Source organism: Nicotiana tabacum, chromosome 16 (genome assembly GCF_000715075.1).
Source record: "Nicotiana tabacum cultivar K326 chromosome 16, ASM71507v2, whole genome shotgun sequence".
In the NCBI taxonomy this organism is placed as follows: domain Eukaryota; kingdom Viridiplantae; phylum Streptophyta; class Magnoliopsida; order Solanales; family Solanaceae; genus Nicotiana; species Nicotiana tabacum.
The window spans coordinates 33,935,088-33,955,965 of NC_134095.1; positions in this window are offsets into that span (position 1 = coordinate 33,935,088).

Below are 20,878 nucleotides of genomic sequence, written 5' to 3' on the forward strand. Positions count from 1 at the left end.
TTTTCTTTATGTGAAATCAAAATTTGACCTATTCTTGATGTTGGACTGTTCAATGTTGAGCCACTCATTTCATGTTCTTTCACAATCCAAATGTCCAGTCATTTGTACGTGGGAAGTGCTATCATCTCCAAATGGTTAAGTATATGCATTTTTTTAAATACTAGTATTTATGTGTGTTGCACGTGAATAATGGCACGTGATGATTTAAATATTTATTTATATGAAGGAACAATAAAATTTATTTAATAACAGAAATTTATATATAATAATACAACAATCATCTAAATGCCGAAAAATATTATTACATTTGTATTACATGAATTTAAAACAAAAGGACATTATCAAAACTTACATAAATGATCAATTTTGTCATGTTAGTTAGATAATATGTATTATAATTTAAAAGTATTTAATGTGATGGTATCTTAACGAACACTTCTTTGTGGACAATATTTTTTTGGGTATATTTCCTCCTAGTGCTTTGGTTGCTCTACCTTAACCAGAACTATTGTTGTCGATCTTGATATCCCTCTTGAAAGTGCAACATACAGTTGTTCGTGCAAGTAAATATATTGCAGTAAATATAGTCCAATATTTAGGATGTTTTTCCTTGTGCTTTATTTATTATATTTGCAAAATATAAACATACTAAAAATTATTTTCACACAAATTTAAAAGGATATTCCTTAGTTTCGGAAGATGAAAGTTGAATTCAGGGATAAGATTATACTTAGAAGTACATTGACCAGTATCATAATTTTTGCATGTATGACGTTATTGTCAAAATTTTTATGTACTATCTGTGTGCTATTACATAAGTTTTTCAGCGTATTTAAGTTTTTCAGTAGCATGACGGGCATATTTTTCTTCAAAATCAACCTATATACAATGGAAGATTAACTTAGTCTATTATATATATGGTGACACTAACATACGTAAGAAATAATAAACTTGACAACAAACATGTTTGGTATTAAAGTATTTAAGTATTCTTTTTGGTAGTAATTATTGGTATTATTTTCTGCTGAGTCAAATTAGAAAAATATTTTGTTTTTGCTATAAATTTTGCAATAAATATTTTATTTAGTTGATCAACATATTAATTTCTGCTAGCTAAGATGTCTTTCTAATTCTATCATGTGATTTGCACAAATTATTTTTTAATCTAATGATAGAAATATTTATCTTATTAAATGCATACTATTACCATTGAGATTGATAACCAAGCGTTGAGGAAATCATCTTTTATTTGGATGCTCTTACTCGTTTCCGACACGAAGTAAGAAGATGCTGAATAATGGATCTTTGTGACGACCAGGCCGGTCTTCTTAAGAATTTATGCCCTGACCCCCTATTAACTGTTTTTCCCGTGTTATTTCTGCTATTTTAATTTGTCGGGATGTTCGATTTTGCGTTTCGGAGAGTTTCGGGCACTTAGTCCCTAAATGAGAGTTTAAGTGTTGGAAAGTTGACCGTAGTTGGAACAGTGTGAAGACAACATCAGAATGGAAATCTGATGGTTTTGTTAGCGTTGTTGGGTGATTTCGGTCTTAGGGGCGTGTTCGGATTGTGTTTTGGAGGTCCGTAGCTAATTTAGGCTTGAAATGCCAAAATGTCAAATTTTGAAATTTCCGGTTCGATAGTGAGATTTTGATCCGAGGGTCGGAATGAAATTCCGGAAGTTGGAGTAGCTCCATAGTGTTGAATGTGATATGTGTGCAAAATTTCAGGTCATTCGGATGAGGTTTGATAGATGTTTTGATCAAAGGCGTATTTCTAGAGTTTTGGAGCTCTTAGGCTTGAATCCGTGGTTGATTCGTCGTTTCGATGTTGTTTTAGGTGTTTTAAGGATTGGTATAAGTTTGGATAGTGGTATTAGATTTGTTGGTGCTTTGGGTTGAGGCCCCGGGGGCCTCGAGATAATTTCAGATGGTTGACGGAAGGATTTTAAGTTTGGAGTTGCAGCTGAAGCTGTTGATTTTCTGTCATAACTGCACCTGCGAGTGTGGAACCGCAGGTGCGGCACCGTAGAAGCAGATCTATGGTCGCAGAAGCGGAAATGAGGAAAGGACCAGGAACCGCAGAAGCGGCATAAGTATCGCACTTGCATGACCGCAGATGCGAATTTTGGGCCGCAGGTGCGGCGGAGAAGTTTTAAGTGAGAACCGCAGAAGCGGTATCGCTGATGCAATTTTTGGACCGTAGATGCGGGATTGCTGGGCAGAACATATAATAGTTGTCTTTGCGAATTTAAGCTATTCTTTCACCATTTTCATCCGGGAAGTGAGCTTTTGGGGAGGTTTTTGAGAGGGAATTCAAGGGAACTTCGAGGAGGTAAGATTCTTGGAACCTAAACTCGTTATTGGAGTGATTTTTATCATTATAAGCATGAAAAATTAAGGAAAATCAGTGGTAATTTGGGGGTTAGGGCTTGACTAATTAGAGGCATTTGCGTGATGATTTGAGGGACCAATTGAGGTTCGATTTTGGTACTTTTGGTATGACTGAACTCGTGAGAGTGTGAGGATTCTGAAAATGTAAATTTTACCCGATTCCAAGACATAGGACCGAGGGGTATTTTGGTCATTTTACCTAATTTCGCATATTAGCTTAGAGTTTAATTGTAGAATTAGTTACTTGAAGTATTATTTACATTATGGAATTGAATTGAATAGATTTGGGTCATTTGGAGTCGAGTGCTCGTGGCAAGAGCGTGATTTCGGATTGATTTGAGTTGGTTCGAGGTAAGTGGCTTGCCTAACCTTGTGTGTGGGACCTTCCCCTTAGGATTTGGTATTATTGTTAATTGAAAAGCCGTGTACGTGAGGTGACGAGTGTGTACTTGTGCTAATTGTTGAAAATCTGGTTTTTAATTAAGTAATTACTAGTATGTTTCCTTTCCTGCTTTTATTACTTGCACTATTAAGCCTGTTGTTAGCTTAGGAAAGCATGTCTAAGTGATTTAATTGCTTTATTTGCTCAAACTGCTTTACCTAAATTCTATGCAGCATGCTAGGCTAGACTTACTTGTTTGCCTTAATATGGAATTTGACATTTCTGAGTATTTTTCCTGTTTCTGATGTGTATTTACATTGGGACTATGGATGTGGGATTCCAGTAGCTCCCCCCTTGTCTGTTTACATTTGGGACTACGGATGTGGGATTCCGGTAGATCCCCTTGCACAGTTATATGGAACTATGGGAATGCACCAGGTAGATTCCCTCAGTACTGGGTATTTACATTTGGGACTACGGAACGAGATTCCGGTAGATCCCCGCGCACTATGAGTTGGACCACGGGATGGGACGGGATCCATATTGGGCAAAAAATGGATATTTGGTAAACTCTCTTGGATTGATAGTATACGCTTATTTGGAAACACTTCAAAGTTTGATATTTGATATGTTTGATATATTTGTTCACTTGTTTTAAATTATGTTAAATTGAGCTAACTATGACTAAAAGGGGGAATTGGAGAATTTAATGACTCTAAGCCTAAAGTTTATACACCACTAAGCTTTACACTTAGCGATAGTTGTTTTCTATCGTAGGTAATGTTCGGGATGAAATCTGAAGATGGCCATGATGAAGTAGTCTTTTTGGGAGAACTTATGGAGATCACATTTGCATATGCACCTTGGTTTTGCATAGTTTTGGGACATGTACATGATATATATATATATGTGTGTGTGTGTGTGTGTCACATTTATGTATGTTATGTGGAGGCTTGTTGGATTTTAAAGACCAAAATCTTGTAACTGACCAAAGTTTTGTAACTTGAATTTGGTAACTTATTTTACTTTTTAGGGTGTGTTAATAACTCAAGTCTTGTAATATGCTAAATTTACACTTTGTCTTGTAAATATGTTCAAAGGAGAAAAACTAGTTTCCTTTTTTTTATATACCCGATAAGTTTGAAATTTATGTACAATACAAACTTGTTGTGATGTTGAATGAATGTATAAATTTGTTAGGAAGTTACTTTAATCTGTTGATTGTTCAAGAAGGGTTATCACCTTATGTTGATATTTTGACATTGTATTTCGTTTAAAAAAATATTATGAAGTGTACAATATATATATTGCACTTTGAACCTTTTCGCATGGGCCTATTTCCGCTACTAAATTATTCTGAATATTTTTAACTAGTATCTTTATTTAATATTTTATAAGTAGTGAATTAGATTTGTTTCCTAAGTAGCACCCTCCCAAAGGGGCTGCTACAAAGATAAGTTAAATATGAATTAGGGACTGAATGATTGGAAAGTACTCGACATCTTGGTAATTTCAGATTCTATTCCGGCGGTAATAGAATGGACCACAGAAAAAGATTCATGATGAATTCAGAGAATGGTCATTCAGGGAGACGCTTCCCTAGAGCAAGCAATATGAGCAAAGTTAAGCTTAAGAGACTGTATGTGCTAGTTACGCTAAGTGTCGCCCTCACGAGTAAGGGAATTTGTCATCCTTGGTACAGAAGGATTACTGCAAGGCGAGTAAGGATCATTGATGTTGACAAACGATGCCAAAAATGAAAAGGTAAAACATCTATAGGTAGATCCTCGTGGCTTCAGCTTTTAGTACACCACTAAAGGGGGAATATGGAGTGATGTGACATAAAGTCAGAATTAAGTGGTTCTAATGACTATGGAATGATAAAGGAAGAACGCGATAAGAATGAGAAAGGGATGAGATTGTACTTATTCAAATGTTACAGATATGCTATGATTCCAGAACATTATGTAAGCACGGCACCAAGAAAAGAAAGTAAGGGTTCCTGCCCGGGATGATTTTGATAAATAAGGAGCCAGTACAAGACGTAAGTTAAGACAAAGGAAATAACCCACGAAAGATTACGAGGAATATCGATATGAGAATGGGCCAATGAGTAGTTAGTAATTGGTCAGGAAGATCCCAGTCATGGCTAAACAGGAAGTTATAGACGAGTCATCAGATCGTGTAAGATAAACATAGTAGAACCTAACATGGAGAATTCAGCCTCAAAGAATATCATTATAATACTTGAGATATATTCAAACAAGAGTCGGGATAGTTAAAAGTACCGTATGAGTGTTATGGGGATAAAAGAATGTGCCACTGGGAAGGCAGTCAAGATATCAGTTCAGAAGCAACCATACAAGCACAAGGGCATGGAAGTAAGAAACTACGAAAGATTATAGGCAAGTAAGGACATAAAAAGGTCTGTAATAAGCTCACAGCTTTACGAGAGTCAAGGGTTCTCTCTAAGTACTACAACGAAAGACTAGCTAAGGAGATAAGAAAGAAGGCTTCAACCTAAGCACAACGACCTAAAGAGGAAATGGTCGTGTAACAACAATCTTGCAACAACATTGTAAGCATTCCAAAGGAAAGTGGAACCTACCGTGGCTAATGAATGGGAAGTAAGAATTAAAAGTAATATTCGAGATCATATGAGTTGTATGAAAACTCTGGCAAGTGTGGGCACTAAGATAAGCTAAGTATGGATGCAACAAGGGGGCAGAAAGACCAGGAAAAGTAATAGCTTACGTTGAAAGAAAGCTAAGATGGAACGAAAGAATTATTCGATCAATGATCCAGAGTTAGTACTTTATGGATACATTCAAGATTTTGGAGCATTATCCAGGCAGCATATTTTTTAACAATCATACAACCATAGAAGGCTCCGATATAAGTTAAAAGAAAGAATTGAGCCCATGGCATAGACAAAGGATTGAATTGTTAGAAGATTGTATCATGGATATTCTATAACGCCCATGAAAGGCTAAGGTAATAACTTATACCATGAGCCACAGATCGGAAGATAGTTTAAGCCTATGTAAAGGCTGATCAGAAGGAAGAGGAAACTAAAGAGTTACATCAACTAAATAAATCATGAGTTTGATTATTGAACCCAAAAAATTATGGACATAGTGATTGAGAGCATATCAGAATCACTCTTAATATTGAGGTGCAAAAGAGATAGCACAACAACCATAATCTATAATGGCTCTACATCTACAAGGAAGCAAGTTAGAAGAAGTACCAACCTCATAAGAAGTCAGTATGAAGCTCCCACCGGATTGTGTATATCCCAGAGGTGCGAGTATTATAATAGAGCTTCAGGTTATGGACGTGAATTACACCTAGGTAGAAGGGAGGTTATGAAAGAGAAAGAAGATATGATGCGAGATTTTAAGTAAGCAAGGTAAAAGTGAACAACGTACGAGATACTTAAATGCAAAAGGTTGTTAATAGTCTATACTTCGCATCGTCGGTGGCATGTCTTCCAGCCTATGGTTTCTAAGTACTGAGAGATCTAGTTAAAAGAGTAGAGAAAAATTGGAGACAATGTGATGTCTCAATTGACGTTCCAGAATAACATAAGAAAATTTATGGTGCAAGCAAGTTGAAGGAAAGTTTATAAATGGATATATATAGGTCGCAAGCTAAAGTATGGTAGAGCAATAAAGTTTTAAGGAAGCATGAGTAAGGATGAGGAAAGGCAAGTGAAAAGGTGACGAGAATGGATAAGTCTTTAGGATTAAGCACATGAAAACAAGAAGAGCAGATAGTTTCTCTATGTTATACAAAGCTCGTTATAGCTTTAATGAACTCAAAGGAGTCTAAGATTAATAGCATTTAGAAGGAATGAAATGATGTCCTAGTAATATATTGAGGGTATAATTGTGACAGATACAGGATGATGTTTGGGCCTTCGTTTGAATAATAGTTTGAAGAAAAAAAGAGATGAGAAGGAGAAAAGATTTCGCTGGTAGCACGAAATTAGAACTCCCATAAGGTGAATCACATTGAGACACTATGAAATACGATTATGGGAATCACTTTGAATATTCCTTGAGGTAACGTAAGCCCTAGGGGAAAAGTATTACGTGAGAAGTTTCAAGTTATTAGTGGTATATTGTAAATCAATATTGAGGTGAATCAACAATAGATGGACAAAAGTCACAAAGTATGAGATGAGATTGGGCCGTCATTCTAAAGATGAGTAGTAACGAGGAAGCATTAAAGGACTTAAATTTATACATATGGAATAAGAAATGAGAGTAAGCTAGGATTTGGTAGCAGACCTCAGCAATGATAAATTAAAGTCAGAGTTATGGCAGTAAATTCATACGGATGGCTAAACGGACCTAGGCGATGAGATATAACAATATTCGTGAATTCAACAAAGTACCGAGTGAAGAACTTCAGTATACTCATATATGCCCAAAGGGACATCTTATCAAGATCTACATATGAATCCTAGAGATTGGGCACACTTACAAGGTCAAAATTGTATAGGCTGCATGATGAAAGGTAGTAACAGTTACGAGATGGGAAGGATTCCGACTACACGTTGTGGTGTAAGAAAGAAGCCTAAGGGGGGAATGCCCTGGACTTTGGACTCATTCATAGAACAGTCGCCTAGATGGAAAGGGAAGTTCTAAAGTATTCAGAAAATATAAATTATGAAAATGATAAGTGCATCAGTAAACATTCGAGAACGAATGTTCCAAAGGGGGGAATAATGTTACGCCCCACAGTATTACGATGATGTTACCCACTGCAGTAATATATTATGAGGATGTTACATCCTGCAGTATTACATTATGATGATGTTACACTTTGCAGTAATAAGTTACGGCACTATTGCACCCTACAGTATTTTACGTTGAATTTGTCGTAAGGTAATTGGCATCGGTCCAAAGAAAAGATTATTTGGAGATTATAAGGATTATGCTATTTCAAAAAAAGTGATGAGTAAATTCGTGAAGATGAAAGGGGAAGAAAGTCAAAGAAAATAAATTTTCGTCAAAGTTTGGCATTTTGGGGTAAAATACGGTCTGAGCTAAAATACCCGGTATTTATGGACTAGTGCTATACAAGGTACTACATGACCATGGTAGTAAGGTGTATAAGGTGTGTTAAAAGTGAGTAGTATTTTAAGTAATTTGTGGTAATTTTTAAATTATGCGGGTAATAGATTAATTACCGAGCAACGAAGGGCAGAGTCTGATTATGCTCCTCCAACAGTTCACGCCAAACGTTGTACTTCACAAAAGGTAGAAAACAAATAACCAAATCCTGAGACTAGGGTGCCCACTCTCCAGAAAAAAGAAGAGGTGGCTCATGCCGGTGAAAGAAGAAATAAAAGAAAAGTCTGATTCCTGATCCAAAATCGGTTTTTTGAATGAAGTTAGAAAGAAGTTCTAACATTACTCGGTTAACTAATAAGTGGATAAGATTAAGTCCCTCCCCCAATAAAACGTGGCAGAAGGCTACTATTTGAGAAAGTGACTCATATTGATCTTTGGGTAGGTGGCTGCCAAGGATTTATGAGTGTCAATTTGTATATTAATTCTCTTTCTTGATTCTCTTATGTCAACAGAAGAAGACTACGTGAGTTATCACAATTGTATAGCAACATTGATGTTGCAAGGATGACTTTGATTTAGAAAAATACTCAAGTTAAAATACATAGATGTTGATGTCCCATAGGGAGAAAAAAAACAACCATCCGCTACTTTTAGTAGAAAGAATTAATTAGGCAGTTTCTAACATTCAGCAATCAGCAAGTGCAATAAGCTGATCAACCACACTAGGATCAACCACGCTGCTTTTAATTAGAAAGGAGTAATGTAACCATTCCTCAAAAAGCAAGAAAAATTTTCTTTCTTGGTTCAAATACGGTAACACCAAGAACAGAAGCTCAATCGTTCAAACATTTCAACGAGCAGAAGCTTAATTCCGTCCAAATTTTGTGGTTCTAAAAGAGTACGGTGTAATCTTCGCCAAGAATATTATACGGAGTTTTCCCTACTCCATGTATGTTAAGGCTATCCCTTCTTTATTTTGGAATGATCCATACGATAAGAACGAAACGTGAAAATGCACAAATTCCATAAATGACTCTATTCTTAGAAGTATTAGAGATATCTATGTTCCTAAATTTCCATATGTCATAATATTTTATCATCTGTTCATGGCTCAGAAAAATAAGAAAGTTGAGAAACAAAGAAGTTTACTTTATGATATTGCTCAAGACAAAATGGTCTTATGAAATTCCGATTATTAACGTACTTTTCATGCATTGCATTCATGTGCATTGACCCATGACCAGATGGTGTTATATATGCGTATATATGTAAATATATGTATATGGGATATGGAAAAATATATATATATATATATATATATATATATATATATATATATATATATATATATATATATATATATATATATATATATATATATATATATATATATATATATATATATATATATATATATATATATATATATATATATATATATATATATATATATATATATATATATATATATATATATATATATATATATATATATATGTATGTATATATGTATATGGGATATGGGAAAGGTTATGGCGTTATATACGCACCACCACCTGATCAGCTGGTATACGATGATGATTTTGCCTACAGTGGCCGATATGATATGATGGGATGCCCTCAGAGGCTGATGATGTTATGAAACATGTACCTATGCACGACATGACATACATACGCATATGCATGACGCTAAAAGTAATTTATGATTTACAAAGTTATTCAGACTTACAGGTTGAGTCATGTACTCTATATTTCTTCCATATCTCTTATGTATTTATTTATGTGCCTTACATACTCGGTACATTATTCGTATTGACGTCCCTTTTGTCTGGGGACGCTGCGTTTCATGCCCGCAGGTCCTGATAGACAAGTCGAGAGCCCTCCAAGTAGGCTATCAGCTCAGCGGAAGATGTTGGTGCACTCCATTTGCTTCGAAGTTGATCGTTTGGTTAGTATTATCTAGACGTGTATTATTTGGTAAGGCGGGACTCTATCCCGACCTTTATGACACTTATGTACTCTTAGAGACGTGTAGACATATGTCGTGTATATAAAAGATTGTACGGCCTGGTCGGCCTATGTTTTGAGTTTATAAAGGATTATGTTGGCCTATTAGGCCTGTATGTCATGTGTATATAATAATGCAATAAGAAAGATACGTTACATTGGTACTCGGTTGAGTAAGGTACCGAGTGCCCGTCGCGGCCCATCGGTTTGGGCCGTGACAGAGGACCCCACCAGAAGGATCGAATCAGGTGAAAAAATGATAGTAGCCAACGATAAAAAGGTCGAGACCTACAACTCTAGGTTCGATCAGATCCCGGGTGCACCCCCAGTCCTCAAGGGCGTGGATTCGAAGAAGTTCATACAAAGGTCGTTCCCGAGGAAGTAGCCCTGAAGCCCATTCTAAAGAAGTTCAGAATGTCGGAACTCCCTAAGTACAACAGTACCACTGATCCTAATGAACACGTTGCTGCCTACACATGCGCAGTAAAAGGCAACGATATAAAGAATGACGAAATCAAGTCCGTATTGCTGAAAAAATTCGGGAAAACACTCTCGAAGGGGGCCATGATGTGGTACCACAACTTGGCTCCTAATTCCATAGATTCGTTCGCCATGCTAGCGAACTCCTTCGTAAAGGCACATGCCGGAGCCATCAAGGTAGCGACAAGGAAATCCGATGTTTTCAAAATCAAGTAAAGAGAGAACGAGATGTTGCGGGAATTCGTGTCCCGCTTTCAGATGGAACAGATAGAGCTGCCGCTAGTCTCCGATAACTAGGCAATACAGGCCTTCACCCAAGGCTTGAACGAACGAAGCTCGGTGGCTTCAAAACAGCTGAAACAGAACCTGATCGAGTATCTGGCCGTGACCTGGTTGGACGTCCACAACCGGTACCAGTCGAAGATCAGAGCCGAAGATGACCAGTTGGGAGCCCCTTCGGGCTCAGTGTACCCAAACAGGCTCCTGGCAAAGGAACCGAAGCCAAACAAAGAAAGGTATTAGCCATACCTCGAGGATAGGAAGAACGCCTCGAGGCACACCTACCCTACAATGATTGGAGGATGGATCGAGGACAGGACCCTCAAGGGCTCATCAACAGAACCAGGTTTGATCAAAATGTAGTGCCAACAGGTGCACCCTACCTGTCGGAATACAATTTCAACGTCGATATGTCAGACATCATGTTCACTATCAGTAAGATCAGAGATACCAAATGGCCCAAACCGATACAGTCAGATCCTTCGAAGAGGAATTATAACTTAGTATATGAGTTTCACAACATGCACAGCCACAGGACCGAGGATTGTCATCAACTATGAGAGGAGGTAGCTCGCCTGCTTAGCAAAGGACATCTCCGAGAGTTCCTTAGCAATCGAGCCAAAAATCAGTTCCGAGAAAGGGAGGCAACCAAGAAGAACGAGGCAAACGAGCCACAACACGTCATCCACATGATCATAGGGGGGCGCCGATGCCCCGCAGGAACCCGTAATGAGAAGAACAAAAATATCCATCACCAGAGAAAGCGGACTTAGGAATTTATCCCCGAAGACGCCCTCACATTCAGCAAAGAGGACACCGAGACCTGGTCTCAACCCCACAACGACACCCTGGTAATCACCTTCCTTGTAAATTCTTTTCAGATAAAACGTATACTCGTAGATCCAGGTAGCTAGGCCAATATTGTTAGGTCGAGGGTAATAGAACAGCTCGGACTACTCAACAAAATCGTGCCCACGACTCGGGTCCTCAACGGATTCAACATGACAAGCAAAACGACGAAAGTAGAAATCATCCTCCCAATTACCGTGGCTGGCACGACCCAAGACACCAAATTCCATGTTATCGAGAGAGACATGAGGTATAATGCCTTATTCAGACGACCATGGATACACTGCATGAGAGCAGTGCCATCCACCCTTCACCAGATGATAAAATTCCCAATAAAGGATGGAATTAAAACCGTCTACGGGGAATAGCATGCGGCAAAGGAAATGTTCGCAATACACTATATGGTACCAATGCTCGTACCTCCGCCCCCGAGTAAAAAGGGCAAATCGGGCCTCACCCTCGATCGAACTTGACAGGACAAAGTAGAAATCCACACCGCTTTTTTTGCCTCAGGCAATTATAACGAATTAATCCCGAGGCATCGCCAGCATATCCCACCTCAAGGTACAACCGTCTCTTTTTTTGTTTCAAATTTGGAACTAACCCTTATGCAGGCCCTAACCGGAGTTGTCGTAATGCTAGCACTGCCTGAAGACCTCAAGGTTCTGAAAATACACCTGATGCACTCTTTTCCTTCAACTGAGTTTTTGTCCCAAAAGAAGGATTTTACCGGCAAGGTTTTAACGAGGCAACGTCTGCGAGCTGCCTAAGAAAAGCTCCGCAAATGCTCAAAACTTCTCTTGCAGACAACTTTTGAACGATGAAGGGCACTCCCCCAGAAAGCCACCCACTTGAAAAGGTTTTGAAACACCGAACGGGGTTCCTGTAGGGAAGCAATGTACCAGGCCGAACGGTCGAAAGGACCGTACCCGTATAATCAGGCTCCCGTCGGCAAATATGTGTACTATCATACCAAGCAATTAAAGAATATCTTTTGTCAAATACACCTTCGCAAAGTAAGATAACAATCCCTCCACCAAATGCGTCCCGAAATGCTCAGAGACTTCGCGTCAATAATTTGGCACTCGCACGACCCCAGGGTCGGAACTCCGGGCTTATAAGGCCCCAACAAGGCAACTCCGAGCTCATGGATAATGGCCTTCAAGCCTAAACAAACTCGATGACTCGGAGATTGTCGTCAATCGCCATAAACTAGAAAACCCGAAACTGTAAGACCTCGAACGGGCAGACTTGGTATAACCATATCTATTTTACATAGCAACAAAAACTGTAAGACCTCAACAGGTATGGCAAACTGTAAGACCTCAACAGGCATGGCAAACTGTAAGACCTCAACAGGCATGATAAATTGTAAGACCTCAACAAGCATGAAAATTTTGTAAGACCTTACTACAGGCATAAAAATCAATCCTGAAGTTTAGGTTATGCGTCTCATTTGTAAGAATCCCGAAAGGGCATACCCTCGGTGTAGATGCCTAAACTATCACTCGGGATCAAAAATGGCTCCGGCCAAACACATATGACTACGGTCAATACGGCTGCTCCAGCCAAAGTAACGCGACTTGGGGACTCCCGACTGTCGCTAACAAAATCACAGGCCATTACTTCGAATATATTTCGAAAAGAACCGGTTAAAATAGGCTTCCCTCAACAGACAAATGAGCTTCGACCATGTGAGCTCCAAATCACAAATGCTTCAAGCTACTCATCCTACGAGCTAAAAGCTTTCCGAGATGCTCGAACATCGCCGCTAACGACTTGAAATCAAGGTTCTTCCCGAACCGACGACGGGTCAGGCAAAATCATTTCAAAAAGACCTTAACGAGAGGAAAACAAAGCCGACAAAAACCCCATGGGCAAAAGCATAAGAGCCATTGTCGCCAGCCAAACGAGCCTCCGGGCCGCACACTAAAAGGTCTCAACGACCAAACAGCGTAAGAGCCATTGTCACCAGCTTGAAAAGTTAAAAACTTGAGGATTAAAATGAGTTCGAGTCGTAACCCGATTCGGAGACCGGATCCAAAATAGTTAACTACAAATGCCTAAGGGCACAGCATAAGTACCATTGTCGCCAGCCGAACAAGCCTCCGGGCCATACACTTAAAAGGTCACTTTGACCCAAAGCGCAAGATTCATCATCATCCGCCCATGCATGCATGAAAAAACTTGAGGGTCAATTAAAGCTCGAGTCGCAACGCGACTCGGAGACTGGACCCAAAATAGTTGAAACAACAAATGCCCAAGGGCAAGGAATAAGAACAATTATCATTCGCCCATATAGGCATAGGAGATTGGAGGTCAGGTAAGCTCAAGCCAAAGCTTGACTCGGAGACTAGGCCTAAACATCTGGGCAAAGCACAAAGGCCCTGACGCATACCCGCATCAAAAATTGCACTTAAGAGCCTCCGGGCCTATTTAGTGAGCTCCGGATCCACGGGGCTCCCGGCAGACATCGAAGCCAGCCCGCCTGGTCAAAAGCAATACAGAAAGAGATACAAAAAAGATAAAGCTTCAAGTTTTCTCTTATTTACATACGCTAAAGGCGCGCTCTCCATCTACAAACGTGCTCTGCGAACAGCAAATACAAAGTGGCAAAACCCACGCTCCGCTCCAGAATGTTACGGCCTACCGGCCCCAACTTCACTTAAACTCTTCTAGGAGGACAAAAACTCAAGCGCTGATCTCTTCAGGCATCCCTCCTCGAGATCCACAATGAACGTATCCCCCGATTATTTCCTCACGATCGAGGGCCCGCTCCAGCTCAGCTCGAACATCAGCGACGTCCTTTAAATGGATCTCTATTTCCTTATTGGCCTTGGTCCGACCCAATGTTGCTTCAATCCAAGCGTCGAATTATCTCGACCCGGACCTTCGAGAGATCAGCTCCCAGCTTCGCAATCATCTACACTCAAACCGAAGCTTGAGCCTGCACCTGAGCCCTCAGTTCCCTGCAAGCGTTCCTAACTCGGTCGGCTTCACCCCCAAGGTACTCCTGAGCCTTCGTATTTTTTTTCTGCAACTAAGGAATAAGCAAAAGCCTAACCTCAAAGGTTAAAAAAGCAAAATGCTTACTATGAGAGGTCATTTACCCCATCAAATAGCTCTCGTAACTCGAGCTCCGGTATGCCCTATATCGCCAGTACATCAACTAAACCTCTTTCTCCATGCTAAGGAGCCTAAGGGACTTACCCTCATCCAGAGCTCTCCGAGGTCCAGCCCCATGGCAGAGCCACTCAAACCTGAGCCTATCAAAATCCTACAGAGGGAAAACTTGACAAAAAAGAGAAAAAACGAAATGCGGAAGAACTGTGCCAAAGCTTACCACGAAGCGAAATCGGCGGACTTCCACAAAGGCCAAAGCATATTCCTGCTGGCCTAGCCCCCTCGGCCATGGAAAGAACCTACCTCGGTTGAAGCGTGATCACTCAGAGGAACCACCGCTCCGAAATCAAAAACTTCAAGAACAGCAGGCCCTGATAGCACTGAAAATCAGGGGAGGAGCTTATCCCCCCCCCCCTCCAGATTAATCCCGTCGTTGCCACCATCAGTTGCAAAGTTGAAACACTAAAAGGCGGGGAGACATGCAGGCGTGTTGATACCAGGAACATGGCACGAAAAATGGCAAATGCGTGAGACAGGGTAACCCTTGGGATGGCGGAAACAGCCTCATGTCATACATTGGAAGAGCTGCGACAATTCGAAGCTGACCGAAGACGCCAACCAATAGCATCATCTCCAGCCTCGAGGCGATACTCAACTTTGAAAAATCTCCGTCAAGATAAACCAGTATGTAAAGAAATAAGTTCTTTTGAATGACACCAGTACAAACCGGGCTTCGGGTGATGTCCAGAATGGTCCGAGTGCGAGCGAGCTTCTGCTCAGGGGCTGCTTTCAGAAAATCACCAGCATCCCCTACCCACGGGTCTCCGAGCAAATTTCTTCTCAAAAGACATTATGAGGCCTGAAAACAATATCCTCACTTTCACGCGAAGTCAGGGTCCCGGCGGCCCGAAGTCATTAGCCTTATTCGGGTTCGGTCCCAGGGACCGCGAAAAGTCCTACGCGAGGCCGTTTCCATCAACCGAAGGCCAGAAGGAATACTCGCATTTGGGCTCAGTATTAGCAATGATAATACAGGAACATGCATTCAGAGTTGCCGCAAACATAAAGAAATATAGCAAGTATCAAAGGCAGGAGGCAAGGAAATATCTTTGTATTCATAAAAATGTCCGTTGACAACGACCCTTGGGGGGTCCTTACATATGATTACAAAAGCCCACAAGGGGATCCTTACACAGAAATAAAGAAGTTCGAAGATATGCATACAACATGAGCCTAAGAATCTAGCCTATTCCTAAAATGCGACATCTCCGACATCATCTCCCCAGGCGTATGACCTCAAAGACAATATCTTCCAAGTCCGATCCCCTCGGAGACCTCATCCCGATCCTCCTGGAATGGCATCTTCAAAAAGAAGGATATAGAAAAAGAAGGCGAGGGAGAAGAGCAAAGTAATGAAGGAGAGGCTAGAAAAAGACAAGAAGTGGCTGGGTGAAAAATTTGGCTAGTACGAACTCCGCCATTACTTGGATACCATTATAAGGCCACTTCTTGAGACGTTGTCTCGGCCCGGGGTCAACAGCCAATAGAGATTGTCGCCATACCCCCCTGGAATCCAACAGGGGTTTAACATGCCAAGCCGAGGAATGAGGGGGAGCAGCGATGTATAATCCGATCCCCCTCTTGAACAGCGGTGCATAATCCAAGTATCTCCCCGGGTCGGAGGAAATAGGTCCCCTACTTCATCGCCCCGACCAATGGAGACAGTAGCAACAACAACAATAACAACAACAACAACAGCATCACAACTTTGTTCAACCAAAGAAGGATTAAGAGTTGGTCCATGGCACACATGACGTAAGATCTCGAGGTCGTGGGCCTCAAACATGATAAGGCGGCAATGACTAAAATGGAAAGAAAGGAGGAAAGGATGGGTATCAAAGGAAGCTTGGATGAAAAATTGATCACAAGAAGCCCCATTTATAGGGGGAGGGAAAAGTAACCGACGACGCCATTATCGCCCTCGAAAAGCGTAACAACAGGCGCAATCAATGCATTCATGGGAGCTGAATCAACGACAATAATATGACCCCGAAGAATGAAGAGTCATGACACATCGGAGGATCCTGAAGAAGGGAAAGGGTGAAACGCCTCGGCACTTGTAAAAAGGGGGATGCGCCATCGGCATGATGTCATTGCGAGAGCCTGCGAAATGGGGTGTCAAAATCATTTCTTATCGCTTCTCTCTAAGAAACGCGGAGACTATCTGTGCACGGTGAAATCGGAGGACCGATTTCTCGTTGACAAAATTGCTTCAGTAGGCCACCTCGGAGGCTCGGGACCTCGAGCCGGTCATTTCCCTCAAGATCTGTCGATACCTGGCCGAGGATAACATAGTCCTAAACCCCGACAAACACGAGAAGCTTCCGAAGAATGCATCCGGGGTCGATTGAGTCTATTTGAGCAGCTCGACATCGGCCCACACAAACGTCATAAAGCTACTTAGATGTCTCATCCCATTTTTCTTTATCACTCAACGTATCTTGTACTAAGTTTGGGCTCCCCCCCCCCCTCTTATAAAAGGGGAGTCATTAACACTCTGTAAGAGAAGAGCTCCAAGTACTCTACAGAATATCAATAATATCTCTCTTTTTCTCCTCTCTAAACTACTCGCTCGAGGTCCCTTTAGCATTTATTACTTTCTTACTTGTTCTTCATTTATTGCTTGGTATAGGCCATAAAGAGCCTTGCTTGATCATACCTTAACTGTTATCCCATTCTTGACTACCCCCGATAGCTCGAGCTCGAGCCAGATATCGACCTCGAGGTCCTTTATCGACCAGTCCGAGGCTCGGGCTACAAGCATCTCAGTTTGATTACTGCCCCGTTTTAGCTTGTATTTCTTCAGTAAACTTCATACTCTTAGCATCAACTGCTTTAACAACTAGCATAAAAATAGATCACGTATTTTTAGAATCCCATTTACAAATTTAATTGGTGTTACCATTTCACGGTAAATAATAATCAGTTCAAGAATATATGTCTCAGTCTAGTCCTATTTAGTATTCCAGTATTATGTAACTCAGTGTAATCCAGTATTCCAGTATCATGTAACTCAGTGTGATTCAGTATTTCACTATCATGTATTGCAGTTTGATTCTCAGTTCCTGAATGTTGAACACATGTATTTGGGCCTGAGGCTGTAGTTTATGCTTTATGCATGTTTGGGCTTGAGGCCATAGTTTATGCTTTATGCATTTTGAGCCTGGGGCAGTAGTTATGTATATGTATACTTGGGCCTGAGGCCGTAGCTTGTGCACATATATATTGGGCCCGAGGCCGTAGGTTATTTAGATAAACAGGTTGTTCATCATTCAGAAGAGGGAGTATTCATATTCTTACTTCCTTTATCATTTCAGTTATCAGTTATCAGTTATCAGTTCAGTTACCAGTTATCAGTTTAGTTATCAGTTATCAGTTCAGTTATCCGTTATCAGTTATCATTTCAGTCTCAGTTTCAATAGTTATCATTTCAGTTATCAATTATCAATTCTCAGTTATCAGCTTAGTTTCAGTTTCAGCATTTTTAATTCTTTCTTTCAGTTGCTTTACATACCAGTGCAATTCAAATGTATTGACGTCCCTTTTGCCCAGGGCCTGTATCTCACAATGCAGGTAATGATTTATAGGTCGACGATTCAGAGCGCTAGGATTCTCGTACCAGCTATTTGGTGATCCCCAGTTCTTTCGAGCAATATCATTACTTTACAGTCTTTCAGTATTTATAGATAGTTAGTGTTTCCAGTACTTCAATAGAGGCTTCATAGACTAGAGTAACAGTTAGACAGAGTCGCAGGCTTTTCATATTAAGCTATGTTGGCTATAAATATGTTTCAGAATTGTATTAGTATTTTCGCACTTTGATTTACATCATCCAGACTTTCAGTATATTAGCATGTGTTAGCTTATCTTCCGCTTTCAGTATGTTATGATATCACATGTTGATTCAGTCAGTCAGTTGGTTCGCTCGGTCACATGTAGTCAGGTACCGAGTGTCGTGTTACGTCCAGGCCCAAGTTCGGGGCGTGACAAATTTAGTGCTGGAACTCAACCCCAAGTTCACAAAGCTGTAGGTTCTAACTCTTCGAAAAAATTTATCACAACTTCATAATAATGGTATCAAGACAATTACAAGATACAGGAATGAGAGTTAATTTTTCTTTGGCTTTCCTCATGAAACATAACTTATCGCGTTTTAACCTATTATTTTTATGATTTTATAAGTCAATTTATTCTTGATTAGTTGAAAGTTTTTTATTTGAAAATTTTCATTAATTACCTTTGAATTTTTGAGCTCACAAATCCTGAAATAATTTGGATGTATATATTTGCATCACTGCTGATTCCGTCAATTATTGTGGAACAATCTCAGAAGCATATATACAACAATAAATGTTCTAAGAATAAGGAAGCATAAGAATGTTAAAGATGATCATGAGTAGGTAAAATTACAAGCTAATTTTTCACTAAACTTTATTAAATTTGAAATTAAAAACTTGGTAAAGCTAGCTTGAACTGATCAAGGTACGATTTTTCTAACTGCTATTAGAGATGACACGTCTTTAGGGTGGAAAGTGGCGGCAACAGTATTAACGACAATCTCAAAAACTCTTTATCGCTAAGGTTTGTGTACTTTCAATCTTTTACTGGTTATCAATCATGTAGAATATTTAGAAAAAAATCGGATACTTGAGCAATAGAAGATCACAAGGAGAGAAAAAAATGTCTACCTTAATTTATCTTTATATGGTTTATGGTTTGCATTTGCTTACTATTTTTCGTTAAATTTATTTGGAAGTTACATGTACAACTTTCTCTTGTGTCAGCTTCAATATTCTTGATATTTTACTTGGATCTTTTACTTTTATAATAATAGTAGACATATACATAGGTAGAAAATCAACTTATTTTATTATTTACAATAGCTTTTGGTAATTTTTTATTTAAAATACTCGTGCAAGGCACGAATACAGAGACTAGTTATTATAAAAGCATGAATACAATGTCAGTTTACAAAAATAACCTTATAATATTAAGCATAATAACTCATAATAAAAGGATATAACTGGAATTCTAGATATTAACCTTATAATCCTATTAATTTTAGGACATAATATTACACGTTACGAATCGTACACGATACAAAGACAACTTATAAAAAGAATTGTAGCAACGAAATAAGCGGCAGAGTCACTGTATATGGACGTTCTACATTTTGTTTAATCTCTATGCAAATACAAATATTTCGCACATAAAATAAAATCATAGAAGAGAAACTAATTGGAATCTGAAGATCACTATTCAATAATCGGATCTTGTGATAGAAGGATAAACGAGAACCTAATTTTTATCCAAATTTTAAGGTTATTAAATACAAATGGAGGACAAGTTATTCACCCAAATCACTTTTACTCTTATCTATATCCGTCTATCTATATCATATTATTATAAAAGCATGAATAAAATGTTGGATTACAAAAATAATATTTTTAATATTAACCATAATAACTCACAATAAAAGGACATGCATAATCAAAATTCTAGACATTAGTCTTGTAATCCTATTAGTTTTAGGACATAAAGTAACACGTTAGGAATCATACATGATAACCTTTAGGAATCCTATTAGTATAATTTTTCAGCATAAATATATAATACTACATGTTAGCATGTAAACCTTACCTTTAGGAACATGTTAAATTTTCTATTAGTATAATTACTTTGGGGATATGAATATATTTTTAGTCATGTAATCCTATTACTTTTAGGATACACTTCTTAAAAAATTCTTATTAGTAATTTAATTTAAAAACGTATTACATTGTCCAAATCCATTTAGAAACATGAGAGTCTATCTATCCATCTATCTATATCTATCTATATTATTATAAAAGTACGAATGTTAGGAAGCTAAATGTTAAGAGACGAAAATATCCTCGAAAAATTGATTGACTTTTTTACCTTTAAAGTTAATTTTTCCTTTATGTAGCAATTTAATGATGGGTATAAACATAATTTTGAGTTAGGACTATGTAACCTTTTTCTGTTAGGATTCGATCCATTCTAAAATATACAATCTTCCTTTAACAAAATAATTTCATAATTGATTAAAAATTATAATATATAGAATTATAATAATTACTTATATGAGAAAAGTTGGCAAAGAAAAATTCTACGAGCACGTAAAAGACTTGTCATACATGATACTTATACAAGCACTGCCCCAATTATACCTGAGTTAACATGTAAAATTGTAGAAGTTT